General features: G+C 45.8%; 1 protein-coding gene across 1 annotated transcript in view; it reads left to right on the top strand.

Moving 5' to 3' along the window:
• Nucleotides 1-6,747: 6,747 nt before the first annotated feature.
• LOC126215319 (aminopeptidase N-like) overlaps nt 6,748-15,882 on the top strand; it is a 287,758-nt gene continuing 278,623 nt past the window's right edge. The window contains exon 1 of the mRNA XM_049942000.1: nt 6,748-6,858. The gene's annotated coding sequence lies outside the window, so the exon portion shown is untranslated. The remainder of the gene's footprint in view (nt 6,859-15,882) is intronic.

The following is a 15,882-nucleotide window of genomic DNA, read 5'->3' as shown; positions in this document are numbered from 1 at the left end:
ACGGCGTTCCGCATTACCCTCCGAAACGTGATTGTACGCATTTCTCCTCCTTGCACGAGGCATCACAACGGTTCACCAGGCAACGCCGGTCAACTGATGTTTGTGTATGAGAAATCGGTTGGAAACTTTTCTCACGGCAGCACGTTGTAGGTGTCGCCACCGGCGCCAACCTTGTGTGAATGCTCTGAAACGCTAATCATTTGCATATCACAGCATCTCCTTCCTGTTGGTTAGATTTCGCGTCTGTTGAACGTCATCTTCGTGGTGTAGCAATTTTAATAGCCAGTAGTGTAATTTTCAGTCTTTGATAAGAACCATATACCAAGCACAGTGAACGGTGAACGATTGAAAATGAACGGATCCCAAAAAAGTGCGATCACCAGTGAACTAGTTGCCAGGGATGAACGCCTTTGCCGATCTCTTAGTAGAGGTGCACTTCGCGGCACCTAGCGCGCGTATTTCGCGGCACGCACTGAGCAGAACGGCTGCGACTCTCCTGAAACGACCTCGCTCTGGCGCAGCGTACCGTTTAAAAAGGTATCGGCTGCACACTGTAAATATACGGCCTCTTTTAGAGCTCTGTATGTAATTATAAATTTATTATTAGATACTCCGTTCATGAACAAGCTAGCAGCCTGCTTATCCCGCATAGAGCAAGAACTGAAAGGAAAACGATGCACGTTCGTGCGTCGCAATAACCACTTTGCTAACAATGGTAACTGAATGTGAGTGGCACAGTGAAAGTTGTCCGACGGGTCCGTCGCACGGTTTCCTCACATATCGAATTTGTCCGGCCCATTTCTTTTCGATTGCCCCGTTTATTCATTTCTGCAAACGCCAGCGATCTAGCAGCTGTAGTGTAAAAATTGCGTAGTGAAGTTAAAGGTTGCAGTTTCCGTTAGTACAGCCGAGCTCCGAGTACGTCATCATTTGCCCTCGTACGTCTCCACCCACGACAAAGACCAACCTTGTCACTTGGATTTTGGTTCATTTTCAACAACTATTTTTGAAGAAATAGCACACTACGTGCGATAAAAAACAACTGGGGTGCTGTTTCTTCATATTAGAAATCTTATTATTCCATTCACACCGCTCTCTCTCTCTCTTCCTCGCCCCCCCCTCTCTGGCACCCCCCCCCTCCAGACCCCCCTCTCCTTCGCGCCACTTTCCCAGTGCATTCGGAGTTGTTCTTCGCGTGTGCAAAGAGAAAGATTGGACGTGATGAAAGCTACAATTTCAGAAAAACAACTTCATATATTTTCCAAAAAGTGTTAAAAAATGTAAAATAAAAATTTCGGGAACTGGCAGTGCCGTTTTGATATCGATATATCGGCGAATAAAATTTCCCCTACATATATCAATATTATGGAGAAAATATCGATATATCGGTATATTATCAACAGTTGTAGTAAGAACGAGTGACTTCCTACTGGAGTAAGGGTGAAACGTGTTTAGAGACGAGGGAGGAGGAATAGAGGGGTATAGATAGGGAGGAAGAAGAGATGTATGGAAAAGGAAGAGGACATGAACAGAGAGAGAGAGAAAATAGGAGGTGATTGACAGAGAGAGGTGCGGAAGGGGAGGAGGTGGACAGAGATAGGGGGAAAAGAAAATAGAGAGAGGGAAGAGGAATAGATGGACAGAGAGGGGGGGGGGAGGGGGAGTAGGACAAGATGGACAAAGATAGGGGAACCATTGCCGGTTTCGCTAGTTTCAAAAACAGCAATTGGTATAAAACACATTCTTGGTGAAATTTCATGTCTTTCCGTCGATGTCATCCCGCCAGTTACTACGAGCTATGACCATTCTGACAGGAATACATTAAATGTACTCGCATTTGCGCGTACGGCCAACCATCATCTGCATAAAGGAATGACGACGTTGGAAATTTGCGCCGGACCACGACTCGAACCTTAATTTCGCGCTTATTGCGACCGGTGGCCTTACGATTTGACGAGCGTCTTCCAAGTAAAATGTACAAGTACAGATTGTAGACACATCTACATCTACATACATACTCCGAAATCCACCATACGGTGCGTGGCGGAGTGTACCTCGTACCTCAACTAGCGTCTTCTCTCCCTGTTCCACTCCCAAACAGAACGAGGGAAAAATAACTGCCTATATGCCTCTGCACGAGCCCTAACCTCTCTTATCTTATCGTTGTGGTCTTTCCGCGAAATATAAGTGGGCGGCAGTAAACTTGTACTGCAGTCAGCCTCAAATGCTGGTTCTCTAAATTTCCTCAGTAGCGATTCACGAAAAGAACGCCTCCTTTCCTCCAGAGACTCCCACCCGAGTTCCTGAAGCAATTTCCGTAACACTCGCGTGATGATCAAACCTACCAGTAACAAACCTAGCAGCGCGCCTCTGAATTGCTTCTCTGTCCTCCCTCAATCCGACCTGATAGGGATCCCAAACGCTCTAGCAGTACTGAAGAATAGATCGTATTAGTGTTTTATAAGTGGTCTCCTTTACAGATGAACCACATCTTCCCAAAATTCTACCAATGAACCGAAGACGACTATCCGCCTTCACCGCAACCGCCATTGCATGCTTGTCCCACTTCATATCGCTCTGCAGTGCTACGCCCAAATATTTAATCGACGTGACTGTGTCAAGCGCTACACTACTAATGGAGTATTCGAACATTACGGGATTCTTTCTCCTATTGAAGACGTATGGAAGTTCGGGTCTGGTTGCGCTCAAGTAGCCAAATGGTAAAGGGACCGCTCGTGATAAGCGGGAAATCCCAGTTCGCCCCGGTCCAGCACAAATTTTCATTGTCGTCATTCCATTATATAGCTGATGGTTGTCCATATTCGCATGGGCCGCGCGTGGCTCGTGCCCCCGCCATCATGTATTTTACACCCTGTTTTTAACGTACTTCCACCTCACTACGTTAATTTAAATCACTACTGTCACTGAGTTGCTGCTTTGCCTGACCGTGAGCGGCGCTAGCAGCGCGTATCGATATACCCCCTGTCGTAGTATCTTTGCTCGACTGCTATTACTTCCCGGTCGTTGTCTGTCGGGTGCGAGTTCGCCGTCGCGAGTTCTGGTCTGCCAGTAGTTGGAACGCGTCTGGAGCGCAGTCTGGAGCTGCCAGTCGGGGAGTTGCAGTGCGGCGCTAGTGCAGTCGGGTTGGAGCAGCAGTGAGGTCTGCGTCGACATGGCTCGCCCGACCATTGCCGCCACGCATCACTTGAGCCGAGCCGCGGTCTTCGTGGATCGTCGGTCGGTCGTCCTACCGGACGACGCGTTCTTTTGGCTCCCCGATCGTTCATGAGTCGGCTGTGTGTGTGTGTGTGTGTGTGTCTGTCTGTCTGTCTGTCTGTCTGCATCGACTCCCGATTTGACTTCGTGCGTGTTTAGTTATAGTTGGGTATCGTTCAGGTCTTCGTGCAAGTGTTTGTCAGGTTGTGTGTGTAGTGGCGTTATTTCCACGGACGACTATTTTAGATGTTGTCGGCATTCTGAGGCAGTCGGTGGGTTGTTGCGGACCAGGGAAGTTATCTCTGTGTGGTGCAGTCGGCTGGGGCCGCTGGGAGTCCCTGCGCATTGTCGGAGCGTGGGTGGAGCTGTCCGATCGCTACGAGCTTCGTGGTTCACCGACCCAGGTTGAGGAGTGGTTCCAGCTACACAGGCCTATTCATGTGGTGCTTGTTCGCTTCGGTGGTTTGCTGTTGGGGAGGTTTTCCGGTGAGCAACACCGAGTGGTTCTACTGCCGAGATTTAGCCGCCATGCGGTGCAATTAACGATTACTGTTGTTGTTGTTGCTGCTGTCTTAAGTCCTGAGACTGGTTTGATGCAGCTCTCCATGCTACTCTATCCTGTGCAAGCTTCTTCATCTCCCAATACGTACTGCAGCCTACATCCTTCTGAATCTTGATAGTGTATTCATCTCGTGGTCTCCCTCTACGATTTTTACCCTCCACGCTGCCCTCCAATACTAAATCGGTCCCGGGTTCCAGGGTTCGATTCCCGGCGGGGTCGGGGATTTTCTCTGCCTCGTGATGACTGGGTGTTGTGTGATGTTCTTAGGTTAGTTAGGTTTAAGTAGTTCTAAGTTCTAGGGGACTGATGACCACAGATGGTAAGTCCCACAGTGCTGAGAGCCATTTGAACTAAATCGGTGATCCCTTGATGCCTCAGAACATGTCCTACCAAACGATCCCTTCTTCTAGTCAAGTTGTGCCACAAACTTCTCCTCTCCCCAATCCCATTCAACACTTCCTCATTAGTTATGTGATCTACCCATCTAATCTTCAGCATTCTCCTGTAGTACCACATTTCGAAATCTTCTATTCTCTTCTTGTCCAAACTGTTTATCGTCCATGTTTCACTTCCGTACATGGCTACACTCCATACAAATACTTTCAGAAACGACTTCCTGACACTCAAATCTATACTCGATGCTAACAAATTTCTCTTCTTCAGAAACGCTTTCCTTGCCATTGCCAGTCTACATTTTATACCCTCTCTACTTCGAGCATCGTCAATTATTTTGCTCCCCAAATAGCAAAACTCCTTTAAGTGTCTCATTTCCTAATCTAAATCCCTCGGCATCACCCGACTTAATTCGACTACATTCCATTATCCTCGTATTGCTTTTGTTGTTGTTCATCTTATATCCTTCTTTGAAGATTCTGTCCATTCCGTTCAACTGCTCTTCCAAGTCCTCTGCTGTCTCTGACAGAATTATGTCATCGGCGAACCTTAAAATTTGTATTTCTTCTCCATGGATTTTAATACCTACTCCGAATTTTTCTTTTGTTTCCTTTACCGCTTGCTGAATATACAGATTGAATAACATCGGGGAGAGGCTACAACCCTGTCTCACTCCCTTCCCAACCACTGCTTCCCTTTCATGTCCCTCGACTCTTATAACTGCCATCTGCTTTCTGTACAAATTGTAAATAGCCTTTCGCTCCCTGTATTTTACCCCTGCCACCTTCAGAATTTGAAAGAGAGTATTCCAGTCAACATTGTCGAAAGCTTTCTCTAACTGTATAAATGCTAGAAACGTAGGTTTGCGTTTCCTTAATCTATTTTCTAAGATAATTCGTAGCGTCAGTATTAACCTAAATTCAGGCAGTGTTCTTTAGAGCGAAGTTAACGATTACCGTGTTTCAAATCCAAGTGTAGCAGCGGAATTTTCTGCCTAGTGGCCGTTAGTGTTCCGGTTACTTGCTCTGTACACTAACGTAATTTGAGGCACCGTCCTTTCCTCACCTGTTGTCGCTGTCCAACATGGTGTGTAGTTTGGGCATCTAATAAATACTCCATTATGGATTATCGCGTTTGTAACCTTTCCGGTTTGAGTTCTCATGTACTGATTGACGGGAAGCAAGTCATTGTGTCGGTCGGTCCGTGGCTGTCCCCTGGTTGGGTTCCGACGGATCAAGTATAGTTGGGCTCACCACATGTCTGGCCTAAGTGAACGAGGGCAGACCGACCTCACTGGAGACCTTCTGAGTGCCACCGGTGTTTAATTATCTGTTGTCAGCTACTTTAAATTTTAGGCTTATGCTTATTGTTTGTTTCTTAAAATTTTGTAAATTTTTAAATTTTTCGTTCAAGCTTAAACACCGCGGCCTTCCGCCTTTAAACATTATGGTAATATACTTTGAAGTTTTGAAGTTTGATTGTGGCTCTCAGAGATTGGTATTGCACCTTTCATATGTTGTTTGTTTAAATTATTTTATTGCAATCGTAATAGGATTTTTCTCTTGTTTATTTTTAAGATTTCTAGTTCTTAAATATGCTGGCCTTCTGACTTTGAAGGTCTATGGTAATATATTGTGAAGTTCTGAAATTTAATTGTGGACCTCAGCCATTTCTGTTGCACCTTGTATATGTTGCCTTTTGGGTTTTAAATTATTTTATTGCTCTCTTAATTGAATTTTTGATTTTTTTTTTAAGATTTCTTGTTGGCCTTCTGCCTTTAAAGGTCTATGATAATATATTCTAAAATTTTGGAAATTAATTGTGGCCCTCAGCCATTTGTTCAAAAATGTTCAAATGTGTGTGAAATCTTATGGGACTTAACTGCTAAGGTCATCAGTCCCTAAGCTTACACACTAGTTAACCTAAATTATCCTAAGGACAAACACACACACACCCATGCCCGAGGGAGGACTCGAACCTCCACCGGGACCAGCCGCACAGTCAGCCATTTGTATTGCACCTTGCGTATGTTGTTTTTTTAATTATTTTAAAGCTATCTTAATTGGATTTTTACCTTGTTAAGATTTCTTGTTGGAGGCCTTCAGCCGTCAAAGAGTTGCTAAATTACAATAAATGACAATTAGAAGCAGAAACTGACCTCAACCCTTGGCCCTTTCCACAATCCTATTACCTGTTCTGCCCAGCGGGTTTAACGGGCGTCTCATAGCAACTGCAAACACATTTAATGTATTCCATAACGGCAGTAATCGCCGCAGTGCCATGCAAGCATGTCCGAAGGAAAATTTGCACTGTAATTCACAATAATACTGGCGCTGAAATATCTTATTTCTGACAAAGTCGCGTATCGACGCGCACTAGCGAGGCACACAATGTAATTAGGCGACTCTTGTCAGGAATGGTGTCGGAAGCCTTCTGGAAAGCACGAAGCTTCGCAGTATCAGCACACAGTACTTATCTGCACACAGCCTCCCACTCCCGGCGCTCGATCTTACGCGCTTATCGATCGCAATACGTAGCGTCTCGAATTATCTCTCCAGGGCTTGATTTCGGTTCGATAGCACGCGGTTTACGGTCGTCCGAACTCGCACGTTCTCCCTCTCAGTGCAGTCGGCGAGACCAGAGGCTTCGGGTTAGACACAGAAACCTGCTCCACAGTTCCGATTAAGGTAAGGCCAAGACACCCCTCTGACATACTCTGGACTCTAGATAGCAACGCGCCAGCAGTCAACAGCTGCCTTTCAGACCCCACATATCGCATTTCTTTTGTTTTTTTTTCTTTTTTAACAACATAAGGGGAATTCTAAATCATACATAAAATATCCGAAAAATGTGGATCGCGTCGTACTCTACGAGAAGGTAGTTCAGCGAACGGACACAGCGATTTTGCTGCAAATCTACGTCTACTCCAAAATCGTTATCGATAGGACGCCCAAGGAATATAATCCTCAGATACGGTAATAAATATTTTATTTTGAATGTAACTTAAACACGACCCTTTTTTTCGCTTTTCTTTTAACATGGGAGATTTTATAAATTACATAAACCATAAAAAAGGTCCACATACAACAAATAAGTTTTCATTAATTTTCTGGATACAGAAGGTAACGTCTAGAAACTTGAACTTGACATGAAAAAAAATGGTTCAAATGGCTCTGAGCACTATGGGACATCTGTGGTCATCAGTCCCCTAAAACTTAGAATTACGTAAACCTAACTAAACTAAGGACATCCCGAAGCCGCTACTATTCGGTCGAGCAGCTCCTCAATTGGCATCACGAGGCTGAGTGCAGCCCGAAAAATGGCAACAGCGCATGGCGGCTGGATGGTCACCCATCCAAGTGCCGACCACGCCCGACAGCGCTTACCTTCGGTGATCTCACGGGAACCGGTGTCTCCACTGCGGCAAGGCCGTTGCCCTTTTCACTGAATATGTCAATGATATTTTCAATGTCCATATCTCTTTATTTATGGATATTTGCAAGAGCCAATCCATTTAGTCTCACCTGTCCCATTGTGTTATGCAGATAAGTCTTTATTCGTCTCAAAGTAGAGAAGCTTCACTCAGGAGTGGTTGCGGTGACAGGAATGGTCCTAAATATTTGAAGTAAAACATATACATTTAGGACAAACTGCTTGTCACAGTTCTTTGACTCTTCAGTAGCCGATTCAGATCTTTTACTTGTATCAACCCACTTTTTCTTCGGTAGTTTCAGCTCTCCTTCTGAATCTGTTGACGTAATATATTCGATGATTTCTGAAGTCATTTTATCCAGTGTAATATAATACTCCATTTTGTGTGTGTGTGTGTGTGTGTGTGTGTGTGAGGGGTGGGGGTGGGGGGGGGGGGCTATTGGTGTGTGCTATAGCCCTTGATGTGAACCATTCGTAACACCCAGTATGGCTTAAGCAGTCTTCACCGTAGTCTTCCTGCATGATCTGGTGTGTCTCTGTAAAGGTGTTCTTGAATTCCACGCAAAATTTAATGCAGATGCGTTGCTCCTCTAACCCTGCCATCTCGACATTCGCAAACTGTACGATGCAACATTCTGTTGAATACAGCGCTGAACAATAACTAACAGACAGACAACAACAAAACTTTCGGCAGTTGCACATTAAACACAGACGTGTGCAAGGATGCCAATCGTATTTCGCTCCAACAAACCATTGGCGCGAAAGTACGAATGTTCCGGAATTTTTTGAACAGACCTCGTACTTAGCTTGTATTTCTCGCCCAGCACAATGTCCAAGCGATTAGAAGAAAAACGCAGGTGAAACTTCCTGGCAGATTAAAACTGTGTGCCGGACCGAGACCCGAACTCGGGACCTTTGCCTTTCGCGGGCAACTGCTCTACCGACTGAGCTACCCAAGCACGACTCACGCCCCGTCCTCATAGCTCTACTTCTGCCAGTACCTCTTCTCCTACCTTCGAAACTTCTAAAAACGCTGGCGGTTGCTGTACATAAGAAAGGTAAAGGGATGTACCACTAAAATTACAGACCAATATCCTTAACGTCGGTTTGTTGCAGAATTCTTGAACATGTGCTGAGTTTGAACGTCACAAATTTCCTTGAGACAGAAATACTTCTGCCCACAAATCAGCACGGATCTGGAAACAATCGCCGTTGCGAAACTCATTTGCGCGTTTCTCACATAATACGCTGCGAATTGTGGATGAAGGTACATGGTACCACACCGGAGACTGTTAACCCTCCATCGGTCGCGCGGACGACACTCGTCATCCACATGAATTTCCCACTCAGTTTTGTCTGACGGGGCTGGATTGAACTCGCGCCATTTTCAGTACCTTTCTGTTGACTCTCCGGCTGTTAGCTCCAGTCATGAATGGCTTTCAGTTACGAAAGATACATTGTTTATCAAACATTATAGGCTGGGGGATACCAGTGATCCGCGCGAGCTCTGCTGCCACAATCTGAAACAAAGTAAGTCTGCATCACTTTACTGCTTTCCTAGATCCAATCGATCTTTCATGTGCGTAAATTTAGATCTACTGAAACTTACTGCAGTTAGCTTCATGTTACCTAGTATTCTCTTTACTTTCAAACTGTGGAAGAAATGTCAAAGGCAAAAATCCTCGGACAGAGTTTAGTAGAGATCCTAACGTATGGTTGGAATGGTTCAATGATCTGAGTGATAAAGATGCTCACAGTGATAGCGCTGACTCAGGGACTGAAGATTCTGTTCATGAAAGGAACAGAACAAGAAGCGTCACAAAATGATGAATATGAGTCACAGGAAGAAGTAACTCAAGAGGATGCATTTCTTTTAGGAAAAGATGGAATAACTAAACGGACGAAAAATAAATATCCTACCAGTGTTAGAAGCAGATCTTTTAATTTTATTAAGCATTCGCATGGACCAAAAAATCAAGCTCGTATAAAAAAGACAGAAATAGATAATTCTGAATTTGTTCTTGGATGCGGTTCTATGCGCTTCAGTCTGGAACCGCGCGACCGCTACGGTCGCAGGTTCGAATCCTGCCTCGGGCACGGATGTGTGTGATGGCCTTAGGTTAGTTAGGTTTAAGTAGTTCTACGTTCTAGGGGACTGATGACCTCAGCTGTTAAGTCCCATACTGCTCAGAGCCATTTGAACCATTTTTTTTGTTCTTGGATGAAAACATAATCAGCATTGTGGCAACATGCACTAATATGTCCACCAGTGAAGTTCTTGGTAACGTCTCTAGGGAAAGGGATGCTAAAGAAACAGATGCGACAGATATCAGAGCTTTCATTGGTTTGTGTGGATCTTTGAGATGTTCCAGGAAGAGTATATCGAAATTGTGGGATTGAGAAGCGAAACGGACTTGGATCATGTTAAAAGTGAAACTGAGGTTCGATAATATCTGTCATAGAGGTGTTCGCAGAGAGACTGACAAGTTGGCTGCTATCAGAGAGGTACTTGAACTATTCACGAACAATTGCCAAAATATTTTTCACCAAATGAATATCTTACTGTTTACGAATAGCTTTTGGCATTTAGAGGAAACTGCCCGTTCAGGCAATATATCCCCAGCAAATCAACAAAGTATGGGTTGAAAGTGTTTGCTGTGGTTGACGTAAAAACAGCTTACACTCTGAATTTAGAACCGTACGTCGGTAGTCAACAATAGGGACCACGTAACACCAGTAATTCAGCTGAAGATATTGCTCTTCGAATAGTCAAACTGCTTCAAACCTTAGAATATATTATAGTGTGTACAAATATTAAATGTATTATACTTAGATTAAAAAAAACATAAAACCAGTCGTAAAGGCAGTTCAAAGTCTACAAATAGACCGCTTGCATTGTCGATGACACCAGTCATCCGACGAGTGACGATGTCACGAATTTGCGCGCGAGTAACGGAGGGTTAACGAAGGTACAAGCTTACGGTACAGGTTCCCAAATATCAGTGATCGAAGACTTCTGAAGCAATGGAAACCAGAGACAAAGGTATCCTCATTAGTGCGCAGGGAAGTGCGATAGGACGATAGTATTCTCTACGTACTGTACATACATCATTTGACGGACAGGGTGGGCAGCAGTCTGCGGTTATTTGCTGATTATTTTACAACGTACAGGGAAGTATAGTCTTTGAATGACTATAGAAGGATACAGGATCACTTAGACAGCATTTCTTGTTATTTTAATGAGTGGTAGCGTACTCTAAATCTGGGAAAAGTGTAAGTTAATACAGACGAGTAGAAAAAACAATCTTGTAGCGGTAGAATATAGGATTAGTGGTGTACTTCTTGATACTGTCATGTTTAATAAATGTGTAGGCGTAACGTGGAATGGAAAAATGCCTATGATAGCAATACACAACAGAAACATAGGCTTCGCATGCGTGAAATGTATGTTTATATTCCCTTGCTTTCAGTTTTTTTCTGTTTTATTGGATTTCGATTCCCCCCCCCCCCCCCCGAAGGGGGCGGGCTCACAGCAGCTTAGTACGCCGCTCTTCAGCCTACAGAATTTTTAAAACATAAGAAGATAAGAAACAATAAAAGCAGGCGATAAAACGGTGACGTAAATGGTAAAACGGCGGAAAATTGCGGAAAGTTAAAACATAAAACAAGGGCGATGATAATAAAAGACACAGGAAGCAGACAGCCGGCCGCGGTGGTCTAGCGGTTCTAGGCGCTCAGTCAGGAACCGCGCGAGTGCTACGGTCGCAGGTTCGAATCCTGCCTCGGGCATGGATGTGTGTGATGTCCTTAGGTTAGTTAGGTTTAAGTAGTTCTAAGTTCTAGGGGACTTATGACCACAGCAGTTGAGTCCCATAGTGCTCAGAGCCATTTGAACCATTTTTAGCCAGGAAGCAGACAGGGAAAATAGTAGACAGACAATTAAAAAACACGGCGACAGTCTGGTTTCTGTTCGCAAGAGATATAAAAATCACACCCTGCGACAGTATGTCCGTCTGCAATACTCGGAAAAGACGCACAACACTTAACAATCACTGCGAACACTGCACTAAAAAGTCGGCATGAAGATAACAAGCCACAGGCTGATGGGGGGGGGGGGGGCGATGAGGGGGAAAAGGGGGGAGGAGAGGAAAAACGAAAGGCTGGGGGGAGGGGGAGGACAGAATATGGGAGCAGGGAGGGAATGGGGAAAGACAGAGGAAGGAAACGGAGAAGGACTTGGGGGAGAGAAGGGAGGCAAAGAGAGGGTAGTGGGGAAAAGGAAGGGGGGGGGGAAGAGGGAGCCTGGGAAAAGGGCAAAGGAAAGGAGGGGGAGGTGAGGATCAGAGTTGATAGGAGGGATAAATGGAGGGAGAGAGGGCATAATCCGGGAGGGGGAGTTGACGGAAGCCACCTTGGGAAAGGAGATGAAGGGTGTAGAGATGGAAGGTAGGGGGCACAACAGTGAAGGTGGGGCAGAGGGCGGGGGTTGGAGAGGAGCAACCAGGGGGTGAGGGGGATCAAGGCGGCAGGAGGTGTAGAGTATGTGGATATGTTTGAGGAAGAGGAGCACATGGGGGAAAGGAATCAGGTCGTAGAGGATCCGCGTGGGGGACAGGAGGCGAGGCAGAGAGCATGGTGCTCGAGGATCTGGAGGGACTTATAGAATTTGGATGGGGCAGATATCCAGGTGGGACTGGCATAACAGAGGATGGGACGGATTAAGGATTTGTAGGTGTGGAGGACGGTAGAGGGGTTCAATTGCCATGTCCGGCCAGAGAGGAGTTTGAGGAGCCAGAGGTGGTTGCGGGCTTCAGATTGGATGGAGCGGAGATGAGAGATCCAGGTGAGGTGACGGTCAATGGTGAGGCCAAGATAGGTGAGGGTGGGGGAGAGGTGGACAGGACAGCTGCAGGTGGTAAGGGAGAAATCCAGGAGCCGGAAGGAGTGAGTGGTACGACCTACGATGATTGCCTGGGTCTTGGAAGGATAGACTTTCAGGAGCCACTGATTACACCATCCGGCAAAAAGGTCAAGGTGATTCTGGAGAAGGCGTTGGGGCCGTTGTAGGGTAGGAGCGAGGGCGAGGAAGGCGGTGACATCGGCATACTGCAAGTGTTCTGGAGCGGGTGGGGGGAGGGGGGGTTGGGGCATATCTGCTGTGTACAGGAGGTAGAGGAGAGGGGACAGAGCCCTGGGGCACACATGCAGAGGGGTATAAGGTGTGGGGATCGACGTTATGGATGGTAACATAGGAGGGGCGGCGGGAGAGGAAATAGGAAATCAGACGGACGTAGTTGACAGGTTGCTTTCAGTGGAGTAAGCTGCGGATATACTTATATTCGAAAGCATTTCTTCACGAACAACTTTAAGCTTATAAATCAGCTTGATTTGGCTGCTTTAACACGTATTTCATGATAATTCATGTCTCTTGGTAGTTTACTAATGCATGGCACGCACAATTATAACAACTATTTCGTTAATTTGGTAGAAAATATGCAAAAGTTAGTGTTAGTCTAAGGGCGGTTGTGAATGTTTGCTTTTTTACCGCTTCGAGCGCTAGTGTTTCCCCAGCTATTAAACGGTAACTTTCACACCAGAGTGTAACGACTGTATTTATCAGGCTGTGGCTGTAGCATAACAATTAACACCCAACGCTCAAACACCTCTTATGGCTCTGAGCATATGGGACAACATCCTGTGGTCATCAGTCCCCTAGAACTTAGAACTACTTAAACCTAACTAACCTAAGGACATCACACACATCCATGCCCGAGGCAGGATTCGAACCTGCGACCGGAGCGGTCACACGGTTCCAGACTGAAGCGCCTAGACCGCACGGCCACACCGGCCGGCAAACAACTCTTATCGTAAACGCGGTATTTAGTCACTGTAACTTGATTAAACGGCGGCTTAAGCCTTTAATTAGTTTCGAAAGTCCCTTCCCATTTGCTGCAATAGTTAAAATGTTGCGAAAAGAACGATGAAGTTACTGTACGTAGCTTATAAAATATCGATAATTAGTCACTATGTAGATTAAAATTGACCTAGAGTGCTCTTTGATAATTAAGCTCTCCAATTATTTTTCACAAAATACTTTTAAATACTCTGACATAACTTTGTGCCTTTCTCAAATTAATGAAATCACTTATTAAGGCATTTTCCCTCAGAACTGCCCCAGAATCAAATTCATGAAAACATTCTGTATACTTCAACTTCGTGAACCGCCTGATACGAAACTTTTCAGAAAACACAGTTTAATTATGATAAATGTGTTCAGAAATTTCAGTAGACCTCTGTTCAGGATACATCTCAACATTGCGTTTCAACTTGGAGTTATTGCAGACACTTCCGCAAATTCAATGTTAAGAAAAATAATTCTTCACTGTCTTACTCAAATAAAAACGTCGCCAACAGAATTTTATAAATGAATTGAGCGTTTTATTTTTCACAATACAACATACACTCATAAATGTTAACATCTGTACAGTTCGGAATTCCATCTACACTCATGCTCACAAATTAAGGATAATGCTGATTCATGGTGAAACAACGCTCTGGTGGTCGGTTTGCGGCTTCAAATCACCTCGGGGTATGACTATGCGGTGCATTTGACCTGCGGTCGTCGCACGGTGGCGCTGGCAGCAGTCCACATACGCAGAGGTGTGTTGGTGCATGTCAGAGTACGGTGCAGCGAGTAAGTGTGCAGACGTTTTCAGACGTGCTAATGGTGACTGTCTGGTAAAAATGGCTCAAAGAACACATATTGATGTCGTTGTGAGGGGTGGAATACCAGGGCGACTGGAGGCTGGTCAAACACAGCAGGTCGTAGCATGGGTCCTCCGTGTACCAAAAAGTGTGATCTCAAGATTATGGCAACGATTCCAGCAGATAGGAAACGTGTCCAGGCGCTACAATATGGGACGTCCACATTGTACAACACCACTGGAAGACCGATATCTCACCATCAGTGCCCGCAGACGGCCACGGAGTACTGCAGGTAGCCTTGCTCGGGACCTTACCGCAGCCACTGGAACAGTTGTCTCCAGACACACAGTCTAGACGACTCAACAGACACGGTTTATTCGCCCTGAGACCTGCAAGGTGCATTCCACTGACCCCTGGTCACACGAGAGCCCGTAAAGCCTGGTGTCAAGAACACAGTACATGATCATTGGGACAGTGGTCCCAGGTTATGTTCACGCACGTGTCCAGATACAGTCTGAACAATGATTCTCGCCGGGTTTTCATCTGGCGTGAACCAGGAACCAGGTACCAACTGCTTAATGTCCTTGAAAGGGACTTGTAGGGAGGTCGTGGTTTGATGATGTGGAGTGTGATTGTGACTGGTGCACGTACACCTCCGCATGTCTTTGACAGAGGAACTGTAACAGGTCAGGTGCATCGGGATGTCATTTTGCACCAGTATGTCCGCCTTTTCAGGAGTGCAGTGCGTCCCACCTTCCTCCTGATGGATGATAACGCACGGCCCCACCGAGCTGACATCGTGGAGGAGCACCTTGAAACACAAGATATCAGGCCTGTTCTTCAGACCTAAACCTCATCGAGCACGTCTGGGCTGCTGTCGGTCGACGTATCGCTGCACGTCTTCAAACCCCTACGACACTTCAGGAACTCCGACAAACACAGGTGAAAGAATGGGAGGCTACACCCCAGCAGCTGCTCGACCACCTGATCCACAGTATGCCAACCCGTTGTGCGGCCTGTGTACGTGTGCATGGTGATCATATCCCATATTGATGTCGGGGTACATGAGCAGGAAACAGTGGCGTTTTGTAGCACATGTGTTTCGGGACAGCTTTCTCATCACCAATACTGTGGATTTACAGATCTGTGTCGTGTGTGTTCCCTATGTGCCTATGCTATTAGCGCCACGTTTGTGTAGTGCCACGTTGTGGGGCACCACATTCTGCAATTATCCTTAACTTATGAGCATGAGTGTAGAAGTCTTTACATTTTATAACCTTTGTGATATAATTTAACAATAAATCCTTAGAATTTTGACAATGGTGGAGCGATGTTCTCGCTGATAACAACCGTCAGCATCTATCACGACCGAGCGAGGTGGCGCAGTGGTTAGCACACTGGACTCGCATTCGGGAGGACGACGGTTCAAACCCGCTCCGGCCATCCTGATTCAGGTTTTCCGTGATTTCCCTAAATCGCTTCAGGCAAACGCCGGGATGTTTCCTTTCAAAGGGCACGGCCGACATTCTTCCTCACCCTTTCCTAATCCGATGGGACCGATGACCTCGCTGTTT

Source organism: Schistocerca nitens, chromosome 12 (assembly GCF_023898315.1).
Source record: "Schistocerca nitens isolate TAMUIC-IGC-003100 chromosome 12, iqSchNite1.1, whole genome shotgun sequence".
Lineage (NCBI taxonomy): Eukaryota > Metazoa > Arthropoda > Insecta > Orthoptera > Acrididae > Schistocerca > Schistocerca nitens.
Note: the sequence above shows the minus strand (reverse complement) of the source record. Positions and strands in the feature narration are given on the sequence as shown.